The 16,796-nt window shown below is 40.6% G+C and overlaps 1 long non-coding RNA gene across 1 annotated transcript; it reads left to right on the forward strand.

The window, feature by feature from the left end:
- The first annotated feature begins 443 nt into the window (after positions 1 to 443).
- Positions 444 to 13,379, forward strand: LOC143527430 (uncharacterized). Its single transcript, XR_013134118.1, has 3 exons — positions 444 to 784; positions 917 to 1,053; positions 11,393 to 13,379. It is a non-coding gene; the product is annotated as an uncharacterized LOC143527430 (long non-coding RNA).
- Positions 13,380 to 16,796: the final 3,417 nt, after the last annotated feature.

Raw genomic sequence — 16,796 nt, forward strand, 5'->3', positions numbered from 1 at the left:
CCTATAGACAGTTTGCATTGGTGCTTACTAAAATTTCCCTGGTGGAAATTTTCATAAAAAAATAAATTTATACCTAGGTTTTAAATAAGTACAAGTGTGCTACAAATGCATAACATAACATATAGGTTTTTAATGTAGCTGGGCAAATTATAATACTATATTTCAAGTTTGCTTTAAATGCATCAATGCATAATACATAAAATCAATTATAAATTGTAAATTATAGACAACACATTACTGAATAGTTTACTAAAACTATTAGGGGAAGGGGAACTCTTCAGGTGTTCACAATACACACGTTGATTAGCTAGCCAGGTATTTTAAAATGAAATGAAATGTGTGCACATTTCACAATGCACATTTCATTTTAAAATACCTGGCTAGCTAGTCAAGGTGTGTATTGTGAACACCCGCAGTTCCCCTTCCCGCCTCCAGAACTCCACTCTGCAGTGTCTACTGAGTCTGTCCTGCTTCTGGAGCCCCATCAGATCTCAGTGCTCCAGCTGGACGGATCCATCCAGCTGCCAGATGGTCAGGTACTGGATCAGGAACAAAGGATTCACGTGTGTAAATGAACTGTTCAAATATGAGTGCTTAGGGAGGTGTTGTGATGCAGAGAGAAATAAACCACATTGGTCTCCCTGTTACCGTGTGTAGATGTTTTGCAGATTCGCAGCACGGCAGGCTCACTAGTCGTAGCTCTTCACAGAAGAAGAAGCTCCTGAGAGCCCTGAATGCCTGTATTTCAGTCAGATGCCCTGCATTTGGAGAGGACTACCAACAGGTTCAGCTATTCAGAACACATCAGAACCACATGCAGTAGTCTGCAGGAACTGCACACAACCTTCTTTGTTTTCTCACTCTACTGCTGCTGAAGTCCAGGAGGAATGCCCTTCTGACGTACTGTCTTCCACAGAATGCCCATGAGTTCCTGATGATGTGTTTGCTTCAACTGAAGGAGGACGGAGAGACACTCAGGGTTTCCTCCTTCTCTTACATCTGCCCTGTGGCAAATTTTGAGTTTCACCTCAAATCCATGAGCACCTGCAGCAGGTAATTCTGTGCTATATCCCCACATCTCCTTCTTGTAAATCAACTGGTATCAACATGTGTTTCTTCAAAGTGTGCATTGTCAGAAAGTATATACACACTTGGTATGGGATAATGTGGGTTATTTATGTGTAAAGGTTGTAACATCTCTGTTTTTCATCAATCATCACTGGACTTAATGATTACAGACCTGTCGCCCTGACATCTGTAGTCATGAAGGTCTTTGAACGCCTGGTCTTAGCCCACCTAAAGACCATCACAGACCCCCTGCTTTGCATACAGAGCAAACAGATCTGTTGATGACGTGGTCAACCTAACTCTACACTTCATCCTTCAGCACCTGGACAGCCCAGGAACCTACACTCGGGTTCTGTTTGTGGACTTTAGCTCAGCTTTCAACACCGTTGTGCCACAGCTACTTCAAAGCAAACTGTCCCAGCTGTCAGTGCCGGACTCCATGTGTCAGTGGATCGTAAACTTCCTTACTGACAGGAGACAGTATGTGCGGCTGGGGAAACACTCCTCAGACCCTCGAACACTCAGCACTGGAGTTCCACAAGGGTGTGTCCTCTCACCCCTTCTCTTCAGCTTTTACACCAACGACTGTGTCTCCAAGGAACCAACTGTAAAGCTCCTGAAGTTTGCGGATGATTCCACCCTGGTGAGCCTCATAGCCAATGGTGATGAGTCTGCTTACAGAAAGGAGGTTGATCAGCTGGTGTCCTGGTGCAGTGACAACCCCCTGCTGCTAAACACAGAGAAGACTGTAGAGATGGTGGTGAATTTCCGATGCAACCCACCCCCTGTATCCCCCCTCTACTTCAATGGCTTTGCAGTTTCCACTGTAGAGTCACTCAAGTTCCTGGGCACCACCATATCCAGGGACCTGAATTGGGAGAGGAACACCATCAACATCACCAAGAAACCTCAGCAAAGAATGTTCTTCTTAAGACTGATGATCCAGTTCTATACAGCAATCATCGAGTCCATCCTCACCTCATCCATAATCACCTGGTTTGGTTCCTCTGCATCACAAGAAAGAGCCAGACTCCAGCGCATCATCAGATCAGCTGATGCAGATCAGAAGATCATTGGATGTAACCTGCCAACGTTTCAGGAGATCCACACCAGCAGGGTGAGGAAACGTGCTCGCAAAATTACAACAGACCCCTCACATCCTGCACATCACCTCTTCCAGACTCTGCCCTCTGGTAGAAGACTAAGGATCATTAAAACCAGCACAACACGACATACTAACAGGTTCTTTCCCAGAGCTGTAGCTCTCCTTAACCACAGTGGACTTCTCTGAGTCTTCAAACCACGGAACTAAACCAACTGGACTCAACTGCACTGAACAGGACATGTCGCTCAATTGCACTATGCTGTTTTGCACAGCTGTACAATGTTAACATCACATAACCACAACATTATTTAATATAATCTACCCCAGGAACATCTGGATACATATATATTCATACTCACATGTGTACAGTTTAGATTTTACATTTTATATTGCCTTATTTATGTCTTTTTGTCTACGCTCTTTCTTCTAGTACTTAACCATATTCTAGAGTCCACTTATTGTTTATTGTACATTTAGAGTTATGTTTGTCAACAGTCTGTGCACGTTTTACATGTCATACATGTGTTGCTCTCACCAAGACAAATTCCAGGTATGTTTAACATACATGGCGAAATAAAAGAGATTCTGATTCTGTGTAAAGGTTGTAACCTCTCAGTTTTTGTGTGTGTGTTTGAAAGCTGTGGACTGCAGAGCTCCAGAGTGGAGGACTTCAATCACCTCTCTGTTAACCTGAGCTCTACATTCACTCACACCCTACACAGTTACTTCAAGGTCTGTCACCTCAAGTTAGGGAGCCATCCGAACCATTGTCACTCTCATTGAAATCCTTTTTCAGTCAACAGTTTTGGAGTTCAAATGTGAATGTGGTCAAGGCACCAAGGCATCTGAAGTGGTGGAGTTCTTCACACTTCTTCAGACTCACGTTGAGTCTTGCTTTATGTAAATGACCAGAAACAATGAGTTTTAAAGCAGTGAACTTGCACAGTTCTTATATGTTTTTTCCTTTTGGCCGTTTGACATGTTGGGCCAGAACCTAACAAACCTAATGGACATCCCATCAGAGCTGGACCTCTCTGTCCTCCCAGGAGTGGCTTCACTCGGGTTAAGGTCAGCTTGTACAACAGCCTGAGCCTACACACTCTCATCTCTGTCTTCTCTGTTCTTTGGCACTGTATTTTCTCCATGGTTCTCTCAGTTTATTCTAGATTAAGTGAATGATGCTGAGAGTTTATTGCCAACCTTGCTGAAAAGGAATGCCTTGTTGATGTACTGGCTGTAGTTATCATAATCACTGAGCCTCCTGTGGGCACCAGCCTGCTGCCTGTCCAAAAAAACTGTCATTTAAGTCATCGGTGGCCTCCGAAGGGGAAGTCGCTCAGTCTTGCCCGATAATCCCCAATACCGTCTGGTCCTTGAGAGCAGAAAACGGTATTCAGATTGCGTCGGAACACTGAAAAACTGTATCAGGAGCATGATTGGCTGTGATGAGACAGGTGAGGGAGAAGGAGGTGTCTGAGATGAAGATGTTGAGATCCTCATTTGGAGTGACGAGGAAGGATAGGATCAGAAATGAGTTTATTAGAGGATCAGCCCATGTGGCATGTTTTGGAGATAAAGTTAGAGAAGCGAGATTGAGATGGTTTGGACATACACAGAGGAGGGAGGAGAGGTATATTGGTAGGAGGGTCTTGAGGATGGAACTTCCAGGCAAGAGGAGGAGAGGTAGACCTAAGAGGAGGTTTATAGATGTAGTGGTTGAGGATATGAGAGTGGTTGGTGTGTCAGTGGAGGACACTCAGGACAGGATATATATACAGTTGTGATCAAATTTATTCAACCCCCAATTCTGCGAAGGGTTTTATGGAATTCAGTGCACATTTGTAATTGTGTTCATAATGAAATCTTACAAGGACTTGTTAAATAACTAAATGCAACTAAGATAGCATCAATTTTTTTTGTCATAAAGTATTAAATGGCCTTTTTGTGATTTCTTCATTGACACAATTATTCAACCCCTTTACGACTACCACTCCTAAGAACAGAGGTTCATTCCAGTGTTTTCCATCAGGTATTGAAAACATCTGTGGATGTCAACGAGCAGCAATCAAGCATGATAAGCACCAATTAGGCAGATTTAAAAGGACTGTGATACTCAGCTCCTTCTAGACATCTACTGGTGTGTTTCCAAGCATGGTGAAGGCAAGAGAATGGTCCCAGAAGACAAGAGAAGAGGTTATTGCTCTTCACAAGAATGGCAATGGATATAAAAAGATTGCGAAGTTGTTAAATATTCCAAGAGACACTATCGGAAGTATCATTCGCAAGTTCAAGTTAAAGGGCACAGTGGAAACGTTACCTGGTCGTGGCAGAAAGAAGATCCTGACCGCGACTGCTGTGCGCTACCTGAAGCGTAATGTGGAGAAAAATCCCCGCGTGACTGCTAAGGAACTGAAAAAAGACCTGTCAGATGTGGGCACTGAAGTTTCAGCTCAGACAATAAGGCGCGCACTGCATAACGAAGACCTCCATGCCAGAACGCCCAGACACACCCCCTTGCTGACTCCAAAGAACAAGAAAAGTCGACTGCAGTATGCCAAAAGTCATGTGGACAAGCCACAAAGGTTTTGGAACAGTGTACTGTGGTCAGATGAAACTAAATTAGAACTGTTTGGGACAATGGACCAGCGCTATGTTTGGAGAAGGAAGAACCAGGCTTATGAACAAAAGAACACCTTGCCTACTGTGAAGCATGGCGGGGGGTCAATTATGCTTTGGGGCTGTTTTGCTTCTAATGGTACAGGAAAGCTTCAACGTGTGCAGGGTACCATGAATTCCCTTCAGTACCAGGAGATCTTGGAGGAAAATGTGATGGAGTCAGTCACAAACCTGCGGCTTGGGAGACGTTGGACCTTCCAACAGGACAATGATCCGAAGCACACATCCAAGTCCACTAGAGCATGGTTGAACATGAAAGGCTGGAACATTCTAGAGTGGCCATCGCAATCACCAGACTTAAATCCAATTGAGAACCTCTGGTGGGACCTAAAGAAGGCAGTTGCAGTGCGCAAGCCTAAGAATGTGACTGAACTGGAGGCTTTTGCCCATGAAGAATGGGCTAAGATACCCATAGGTCGCTACAAGACACTTGTGTCAAGCTATGCTTCACGCTTGAAAGCTGTCATAACTGGAAAAGGATGTTGTACTAAGTACTAAAAAATAATGTCACTAGGGGGTTGAATAAAACTGATAATGATGTGAGCACAGTAAAGACATTTGTGGTTATTCCATCATAAATATGTTATGTTTGTCTAATTTATAAGTGCCTCTTTGATATAATTGTAAATAAGATGACTGAAATGATCAAAATCAATGTCAAACTGGCCAAAACACTTTATTTCAGTGGGGGTTGAATAAATTTGATCACAACTGTATATATATATATATATATATATATATATATATATATATCATGGGTTAAAGTTCTCCGTCACTACGACGGATTTCCGTCATTTGATTTTTTGGGGGGAAAATTCCGTCAAATCATAATAAACTACACACGCGCGTGCTATCTGTTTTGTGGCCAAAATATGAGGGCGTACTCACACTAGGCTCTGTGATCCGGGCACGGTTGCCTGCCGAAGCACGGTTCATTTGGCTAGTGTGAGCGCTCCAACCGTGCTCGGGCCTGGATCAGTTAACCGTGCTCGGGCCCACTTGAAGAGGTTGGCCGGTGCACGATTCATGTGGACTCGGGCACGGTTCGCTTCTAGTGTGAGCGCTATTCGTGCCCGGGCCCGCTTGGTGCCTCCTGTGATTGGTTCATTTCGCTGGAACTCAAACATGACGTCAGTGATGCGATGCTCACGTTAAACAGTCATAGCGGAAAAAGCGATTAGCAGACAATCGTGTTAAATTATCGATAAATCTGTGCTTGCACCGTGTTTCTGCACTCCCAAAACGACTCCAAAAATACAATAAAAAGAGAATCGTGAACTCCATAGTGTTGTGCGAGCGCGCTTTTTTTCCAAATAAAGCGGCGTTGTGATGACGTAAGCGTGCTCGGGCCGGGTTGCTGAAGCCAGTGTCAGTGCAGGCCAGAGGGGGAGGGGGGATAACCGGGCCCCAGCACGGAACGAGCAAACCGTGCCTAGTGTGAGTACGCCCTGATTCTCTCACTGGCGCTCTTCAGCACTGGATGTGTGTGTGTATATATATATATATATATATATATATATATATATATATATATATATATATATAATCGAGGGTCCGCGCGCCGAAAATGACGTAATCGCGGTGGCTCCACCCGTGCGCGAGAGCCTCGCGTGCTGGCGATTCACGAGGTCGTGCACCTCTCGAATTTTTTAACTTCGCGTGCGCCACGCTTCAGCCCAATGTACTAATCATTAAATATTCATTTGTTCATTCATTTTGAATATTATAATGTCATGTCCATACTATAAAGTGACTACATTTCAATATTTATTTGAATTTGTTAGTGAAATATAGAAGTTATGGTTATTTATACTGGAGAATCTCTCCACCGATCACAGACTTTTCTTCATTTAGCTTTAATACAGTCGGAGAAAATAGGCGCATTTCTTCCATTTAAAATGTCAACTTTTTATTTCTAAACCAATTTAACATGGATGGTGTTGTTCTGTTTGTATTTAAAAGCTCTATCCAGTGGTGTGATTTAATTTGCCATTTTTGGATATTAAATTTTTTTGTAACATATCTACTTAAAGCAGGTAATCTTACAGCTTATGTTTTTGCTATAGTGAATCTGATAAAACCAAGAGAGCTTCATACCTTTTAAAACTCACCAGGATTCATTAAATTTGACTTGATTTTTAAATAATTTTCTGGAGGAGGACCCCCAGATAACTCCATTATATAAACATTTATGTACATTTATTGCTCAGGTGTTGCATTTTGTTGCTTCATAGATTCTCTCTTCTGTCCTTACACAGGCTGTTTAGATAGTTATATTTTATAAATGTGTTTATTATGTAGAATTAGGCAAAAGAGGCCTTGTCCCAACTACACCACATTGTCAGTAATTTACATTTACATTTATGGCACTTGGCAGACGCCCTTATCCAGAGCAACTTACATTTTTATACAAGTGAGCAATTGAGGGTTAAGGGTCTTGCTCAGGGGCACCTCAGGCATGGCCTCAGGTCTGGGAATCGAACCCACAACCCTCCGGTCACAAGACCAGTTCCCTAACCGCCAGGCCATGATAATTACTGGCATTGTCTTTTGCCAGAATTCTTGCTTTAACCCATGATTATATATATATATATAATCATATATATATAATCATATATATATTAGAGGTGTGCCAAAAAATTGATTCATATATCAAAAATCGATTCTCATTTACTACGATTCAGAATTGATTTTAAATGTCCCAAAATCGATTCTAAGTCGTGGTGAAGTCTCGCGTTACGTAATTACAAAATTACGCGAGACTTTACGCAGCAGGTTCTGGGACACACTCATGCGCGGACAAGGTTCAAAACAGATGGAGGAAAGAGATATTCAACCTGTCCCGTCTTCATTTAAGGCAAAAATATGGGTTCATTTTGGTTTTTACCGAATGCCGGGGAAGACCGAACTGGACACAATGTAGCTTGTGTGCAAGGCATGTGTAACGCGGTGAGCACGGGAACGTACACACCGTGTGAAATAATATAGAGAAGGGTGGACCCAAGTGCCGGCTCGCAAGAGCAAGACGTTTGATACTCGTCAAATGTATTAGCGAGAGGGAAACGCGCACAGCGACCCAGAACAACGCGTGAAAAATAACACTCAACCGTAGTGAGACGGGAGGAAGAAACAAAATAACAACAGTAACTAAAAAACAGCACGGACAAATGCAACGCGAAAACGAAACCAAGGACGCCAGCAGAAGTAACTGGCAAAAAACGCTGCAGCAAAATAAAACCCTTCTCAAAAATAAAGGCAAAACGGATAGGAACAAATACAGGACTATGAAAACTTGAGATGGGTCAGGAAGCGACACAGGAGATAGATACTCGAATAAGTAAAGAGAAAGCATAACAGAGAGGTGGCGACACCATTAAACGAGAAGCAATCACAGAGAAAGCAGGGACCTGGCTGTGTACGGTTACGCCGGTTTAGTCTGGGACTGACTCTGGTGCCCCTAGCAACGGCTGGGGGAACTGCATCCGAGCCAGCCCTGAGAGCTCGCAAAATGAAGCTTAAGAATTTTGGTAACACAACAAAAACCATTTTATTTTACCTAAGCACTTTATTTTTGTTAATTAAATGTGAACGACAATTAATTTTCTGTATTTGTCATTCTGTCTTGCAAAGCAGACTAGTAGATCATGCAGATTTTATAGACTGAAGCAGACATTTTTATAAATCAAATCATTTTTTGAATCGAAAATCGTTTTGAATTGAAAATTGATTTTGAATCTAATCGTGGTCCCCAAAATCGGAATCGAATTGAATCGTGAGATAGTAAACGATTCCCACCCCTAATATTTGTATATACTGCTCAAAAAAATAAAGGGAACACTAAAATAACACATCCTAGATCTCAATTAATAAAAATCTTTGAAATCAGTTGAAAATCTTATTTCTACCTGTTGTCTGTTCCATTTGCACTAGAGCAGTTGAAATTGATTCACAATCAGTGTTGCTTCCTATCTGAACACGAAGTGTGGATGACTTGGAGTTACATTGTGTTGTTTAAGTGTTCCCTTTATTTTTTTGAGCAGTGTGTATATATATGTAATACGGAAGAGGATTAGGGCCACTATAAAAAATATATATATATGGGACATTGGAAAAAAAAAGGGCAGCCAGAATTCTGAGATTAAAGTCAGAATTCTGACTTTTTTCTCACAATTCTGACTTTAATCTCACAATTCTGACTTTATTCTCAGAATTCTGACTTTAATCTCACAATTCTGACTTTATTCTCAGAATTCTGACTTTAATCTCACAATTCTGACTTTAATCTCAGAATTCTGACTTTAATCTCACAATTCTGACTTTATTCTCAGAATTGTGACTTTTTTCTCGGAATTGTGGGTACTTGGAAGTCATCAGCTTAATGACAGAGACATATGCAGTTGGTGAACAAACCCGTGGACGGAAATGTCCGATTTAAACGAGTTTCTCCGTGGGCGAGGAGTGCCAGAAGACAGCATTTCCATTATGGAAGAGCAGAAGGTGAGTAACAAAGACAGTTTGTCGGCTGGCACTTTTTTCTCAGCAAGTTACCGTTACTTGTTAGCATGTTTGTTAGCTTATAATGTTAGGCAAATAGGCAACGTCTCACATTACATCAAAGTTGGTCAATTGACGGGTTTTTGAGTATTATTGTACTTCTTTTCAGTTTGAACTGAGTACGTTTACTACGGCAATTAAGCAGCACGTTATGAGCGCTAGCCACCTGCTAATATCAGTTTAAGACTGTTCAAGACTGAAATCACAATTTATACTAGGGTTGCCACCTGTCCCGGTTTTCCCGGGACTGTCCCGGTTTTCCCGGGACTGTCTCGGATTTCCCGGTTTATCTCGGTTTTCCTTCTTTTTAATATTCAGTCCCGGCAAAAAAAAAATTATTTAATGGCCCGATTTTCACTAGGTTAGTTCCAACGACTATTTAGACTGTTTCTGCACACTTTAAATCTGTCTTTTTTTCTCGCTGTGTCCATTTTACACCCCCGGTAACAACTTACGTTCGCCAGTGTAGTGTAGTGCCTGTACATTTACATTTTAATGGTCCAATGAAGGTACTTTAAAAACCAGGACATTTCCTCATTTAAAAAACAAAAAAAATAATCCGGGACAGGACGTGAAATACGGACATGTCCCAGGAAATACGGACGTTTGGTCACCTTACTTAAAGGTCATACTGTAGCTCCCTTATCCCATTATTGTATTTGTCCCAGAATACATGGTTTTCCTGTTAATTGGAGACACTGGCTGTGTTCGAAATAGCCTACTACATACTGGATACTGCATACTGGTCCTCGTAGTAGTATGCAGTACAGTTTCCAGTATGCGACAAAAGCAAAGCATACTACGGGGTCATGTGAGCGTAGCGTTGCATGATGGGATGCAGTACACCACAAAGATAGCTCTGTTCGCGTACTAATATTTTGCGGAAGTAGTATGTCATCCGGGGATGTTTCGCGTACTGGAAAAAATATTTTTATTCGCATACTGCATACTGGATACTGATCTGGGGCCCAAGCAGTACGCCACTATGTAGTAGGCTATTTCGAACACAGCAACTGACACAGCTTGAGGTGACTGTTTGTTGTTATTTGGTGCTGTATAAATAAAATGTAATTTAATTGTTTTGCAACGTGAACTTTGAAGAAACTTATTTTCTTTCTTCTTCTCTGCAGATTGACAGTGCTGTCATAGCACTGATGGATGACGCAGCTCTTGCAAATTACATCCCTTCCTATGGAGACCGCATTGCCATCTTCAATTTCTGCAAAAGCAAGCAACCACTCTCACAAAGAAAACAAGGACTTTTACAAAAACTTCGTGAAAAAATGCAAAACAGAAAGGAAGGTCCCAAGGAGAACACTTCACATGCAGACACACGAACAAGACAGACAAAGAAGCAAAAGACATCAAGAAATGTTGAAATAGGATGGATCCATCATGATGGAAAAATAACCAAACAGGTGAGGGCAAAACAGGGAGGTGGCACCAGAAAAATTCAAATGGCCACTGATGCAGGATTGAAGGATATTCTTCAGCAAGGAAAGAATTTTTTTTTCCCTGATGGAGTGTCTCCTAAAGGATGTGAAACTGATTTTGAGTTTGAGGTCTGGGACTTTAAACAGAACCACCTCACTGATGACACTTGCCAGTCTATTGGTGATATGTATGAAGCAGCAAGGCTGACAATGTTACGCTTCTACATTGCAACAAAGCCAAAATATCTTGAAGAAGAGGCCAGTGAGACATCTGAAGTGATGTTTGTCTCTGCAAGCAGTGGCAGTGAAATTAATCCAACAGAAGTGGCAGAAGTCTTAGGTAATTTTCATGGAGACGACCATCCTTTAGAAATTTCAGATGATTCAGAGATAACCTTTGGTCCCACTTTTGATGCTGAAGAAGGTACAGATGACACATTAATCTATGAAGGTTTTCTTGTACCCCTCAGTCCAGCTAATCCAGAGGATGTAATAACAATCATTGTACATCATGCTAACATTTTACATGACATGATTACTGCTTTCTGTGTTGCAGAGATTTTGACCAAAACACTGAATGTGAAACGCATACTTCCAGACAATACAGAAGAAGCAGGTAGAGGATCAGGGGTACTGAGAGATGTACTCAGCTGCTTCTGGCAAGAATTCTATGAGCGATGCACCCTTGGTGCAACAGTTAAAGTGCCATTCATTCGCCATGATTTTTCTGCTGAAAAATGGATGGCAACTGGCAGAATACTTCTGAAAGGTTACCAAGACTGTCAGTATTTTCCAACCAAACTTGCTATCCCTTTTCTTGAACAAGTGCTTTTCAACTGTGTTTATAGTGATCTTAAAGTGCATTTTCTGCAGTTTGTGAGCAGCCAAGAATGTGAAGTTTTGGTGCAAGCAGTAAGTGATTTCACTGCAGTTGACATGGATGATCTTGTGGAAGTTCTTGACAATTATGGCTGTAGGAAAAGAATCACCGCTGAGACTCTTCCAACAATCCTTGATGAAATAGCACATAAAGAGCTTGTCCAAAAACCAATGTTTGTTATTGACTGTTGGAGGGAAATCACCCATCACCACCTTGCCCTCACTCCAGAGACATTGACAAAGTTGTTCTCGGACCTGCAGCCAACTTCAAAAAAAGTCTGCCAACTTCTGAAATTTTCTGTTGATTTGACACCAAAGCAAAAGGAAGTGGTAAATCATCTGAAACAATTCATCAGAGAGTTGGATGACATTAAACTTCAGAAATTTCTGCGATTCTGCACCGGATCAGATCTTGTAGTGACAGACAGTATTTATGTGGAGTTTCAAGCTATGACAGAGTTTACAAGAAGACCAGTTGCACACACGTGTGGGAAGATTCTGCAAATAGCTGACAGCTATGAAAACTTCCCAGATTTCCGTTCTGAATTTAATGCAGTTCTGGAAAGCAATGTCTGGGTAATGGACATTGTATAGACTCTCACAGGAACAGCAATTCACTATGTTTGAACTATTTATGCAGACTAGAGCAGAACTGCAAAGGATAAGAATACATATTTGAGCTCTATACAAAACACTCCTTCTTGTTCTTTTATAATTAGAAAGAAGTTACCATATTTGTGTCAGAAGCCCAGTTTTGGCTACAAATCTTCCAGTCTCTTTTATTATCCAGTTTCACAATAAACTAGTACAGTCACAAAACAAAATGAACTGGCACACTGTCCGTTACCATAGCTAAAGCTATTTTCACCTAATCCAAGTTCTCTAGTTGCATAACAGAAACCTTGAGCAACAACAAAAATTGTGCTCATTAGAGATGTATGCAATATAAAGAAAATGTTCTTTCATATTTTCTTTAATGCACCCAGTGAAAGATTTTTTTTGTTAAGTTGTGTGAAAGTTTACATCACATTTATATATTTTGCACAAAGCCAAATACTTTTGTAAGGACTAAGACAAATTTATCCTGATGTTCTATTGTAAGTATTATAGGCAGTTAGACACTGTTTTGCTAGTTGCAGGAATGTGCATAATTTTGCACATTTGCATTAGTCATGCTTGCGATATTTTGCTTTATATGCCCTTGTTAGTTTAAAAGATCAAAGGTTGGTATTTGCTGTTGGATGCTCAAGTACCACATAAGCACACATTTGTGAACGCACATGTTTTTAGAATATATTCATGCATTTCCACTGTTTTCTTAAATGGTGTGTTGTTTCTAAACATTCATCCAAGAAAATGTTGCAAGCTGCAAAATAAATAAGAGTTTTGAAGACATTTACTGATTGTCATTGCACAGACACTATACAGTGCAGTGTCCAAGGGCTGTGATTATTCTTTCATTCTTATGCCATCATTCTTACGTCATTCTTATACAAAATTTCCATGTTCTCTAGTATTAGTTTCAAGACTAAAAAGAATGTCCTTGTTACCTATGGAAATATTGGGCATTTTTATTGTATGCATGTTCCAATTTCCAATAAAATGTTACTTTTACCACTACATTTATATTGTAGTTCTGAGTCTTTTGATAAAGTTCAGTATCCATTTGAACCATATCCATAACCTGACCTTGAGCCTTCACTGCTTATGTCTTACATGGCGCTTTGCTTGAAGAAGTTGATTATTTTCCAAAGTTATATACCAAATTAAAGGGTATGTTGGTGACCGTTGCAGCCACTGTTCTGTCAAATTGGTGCTGGTATACCGTGAATAAAAATTAACCTTTCGGCTGTATGTCTTATAATTGTATGAATCATGTTAATTAATTAACTTTGTACATGACAGCTCATACTGCATCAGTATGGAAACGACTAATTTAATGAAAGCCAAAATCTTATAATAACATTACAGTACAAAGATGATGGTAAAATGTGATGGTTCTTCATTAAAATCTTAATTTTATTTCTACTAAAAGCCCAAAATATGTAACAGCTTGATATATTAACAATGATGTGTTTATATAAATGTTATGTAGTTTAGACCCAAAAATGTGGAGTACATGCATCTATGATTTACAGAAACATATAATGATAAAATGTCCTGGTGCCTGGGTTGCTAGCCAGGAACAATAGGAATACACGTGACAACAGAAACACAATTAACAGAGCTATTTTATTCTTCTAATGGCAGATCTGCTATAAGCACTCTGAATTTACATTTAACAAAAAGTATTCACAGAATGACATGAAAAGAATGACATGGCAAGCCTGTTTGCTTGTACCCAAAATGCATTTATCTGGAAAATGTCTTACACTTGTGACGGGCAGGGTGAGCGACTAAAAAGGAAGCGATCACGCCAAGTCTCAGGGAAAAAGAATGGTTTAATTGAAGGTGCGCAAAGCAAAAACCCGTGCAATAAATCCAAATTAAGGATGTAATGACCAGTGGTCAACTGGTACAAAGACAAGACATATATAGGCAAACAAACGACCCTCAGGTGAGACGGATCACGGGCTCCGCCCTCCTGAGGGACGCACACGACGTAACAAAACAACAACAATAACAGCAACACAACACAATAGGGTACTTGTAATACATGGCAACAGTTATTAAATCATATGATCAAGACAAACCAACATTTTATTTAAATTTGCACATGTAAATAGTGGATGTGTGCCATTTATTAAATACTGTGGAGTATTTCTTCTCTTAACCTGATATACAGGTCAGCTGCAGCAAGTGGGTCTACTGGGGCTTCCCATTCATTTTCTACCATAAGTAGACAACAAAGTTCAAAGACAGTTTCATCACAGGGAAATCGACCTTTTGGAGTGCACTCTTCCATACAAACAGTGAGCTCCTCCAGGTGAATCGGTTTCAGTCTGTCCTCAGCATTGTGCAGCTCTGGGAATGAGAACATCATGACTGGCCGGCCCGGTGCAGCACCACCACTTGATCTTGGTCGAATTTTGTGCGAGTTCCATGTGTTTACGACATCATCAAGTTCATCCTAAAAAGAAAGTAGCGCAGAATATAAGAATAAAACAAACTGTGTACCAATAACTCTTGCCAAAGTTAAGGCTTATGAAGTCATCAATAGACAGCAAGAATTTTCATTCAAGTGACCTCTAATCAATCTAAAAACAAGCAGTAACTACAAAGTAGCACTTTCACCAGTCAGCAATCACCAATAAGTGTAACAATTTATTCTGGGTGTTCAGTAATTCCACAAACTATTTTCATGATAACTTCACAAATTCAGAACACTGCTTTCTGCCCAAAACGAGGGCTGTACATTTTCAGGGAACCAGATTCCCCAGCAATTTAAACCATGTGGGAAAAAAACAAATTTGCTCCATGCACCTGTACTGAGAAAGTTGCAGTTAGTCTAATTGGTATTTATCCATTTTGCTTCTACTTATCCTTTTAAATAAAAAAAAAAAGATTTTCCATGTCAAAGAAAGATTTTATAATTACTAATAACACTACTATATTGATTTACAATATACAATGTCTACAACTGAGACATTACAGAGGATGAGGACACTTTTACCTGAACAAGATTAAGAAAGCAGAACTGGATAAGACTTTTGTCCAAAAAGTCTCCCGTGAAGTGACCATCATCCTGAAACGTTTTAAATAAGTTCATCCAGAACTGTGCACTCTGTTTGCGGAGGGTAGCCCACCATCCTTCAATGCGCTGGTTGGCTGTACTTGTTCCATATAAGAAACTTCTCTGCCCTGCAAAACTGTCTGTGTGATTTATACGCAAAAACATTTGCATTTGTTCTACACAACCATTTTCTGTGCCCCTGTCAGCACGTACTCTCTCTGGACATCCATTCATGCATGAAACTGTTTTCAAAAAGTAACTTGCAACCAATTTAGGGTCACTGTTTGTGGTATAGGCCTCCAGCCATAAAACATAGCAGCTAAAACCATCTATGCAACCATTGATGGCAATGCCATAGGGTTTTAATTTGTCATAGCCATCCATGTGCCAAAGTGCATTTGGTCCTCTGCAGCTGTACTGACGTCTTCTCAAGCGTCGAGCTCGTCTTAATTCCACACCTTGTGGATCAACCAATTTGATAATGCGTCTTATGGTATCTTGTGACACAACAAATCCACGTTGAACTGCACGAAGATGTAGCCAACGATAACCTTGCATCTGGCCACTGGTCATGATCTCTTGTTGAACAAAGGCCAGTACTTCTTGCAGGTCTGTCTGATTCTTTCTTCTGAAGAGCCCTAGTCTTTTACAAATTCTCTTTAGGGTACGAATACTTATAAGTATCTGATTATTATGAGCTAAAATTGCAAGTATTTCTTTGTTACTGAAAGACAGTCTGAAGTACAATCGAATTAAGTCATCTAACTCTGACATTGTAGGCACCGTTTCTGTCACTCCAGGGTCCAGCCTTTCACAAAAGTCCTTGTTTTCTTTGTGAGAGTGGTTGCTTGCTTTTGCAGAAATTGAAGATGGCAATGCGGTCTCCATAGGAAGGGATGTAATTTGCAAGAGCTGCGTCATCCATCAGTGCTATGACAGCACTGTCAATCTGCAGAGAAGAAGAAAGAAAATAAGTTTCTTCAAAGTTCACGTTGCAAAACAATTAAATTACATTTTATTTATACAGCACCAAATAACAACAAACAGTCACCTCAAGCTGTGTCAGTTGCTGTGTTCGAAATAGCCTACTACATAGTGGCATACTGCTTGGGCCCCAGATCAGTATCCAGTATGCAGTATGCGAATAAAAATAATTTTTCCAGTACGCGAAACATCCCCGGATGACATACTACTTCCGCAAAATATTAGTACGCGAACAGAGCTATCTTTGTGGTGTACTGCATCCCATCATGCAACGCTACGCTCACATGACCCCGTAGTATGCTTTGCTTTTGTCGCATACTGGAAACTGTACTGCATACTACTACGAGGACCAGTATGCAGTATCCAGTATATACTGAGTGCAGTATGCAGTATCCAGTATGTAGTAGGCTATTTCGAACACAGC

This window comes from Brachyhypopomus gauderio, chromosome 11, assembly GCF_052324685.1.
Source record: "Brachyhypopomus gauderio isolate BG-103 chromosome 11, BGAUD_0.2, whole genome shotgun sequence".
NCBI classification, from domain to species: Eukaryota; Metazoa; Chordata; class Actinopteri; order Gymnotiformes; family Hypopomidae; genus Brachyhypopomus; species Brachyhypopomus gauderio.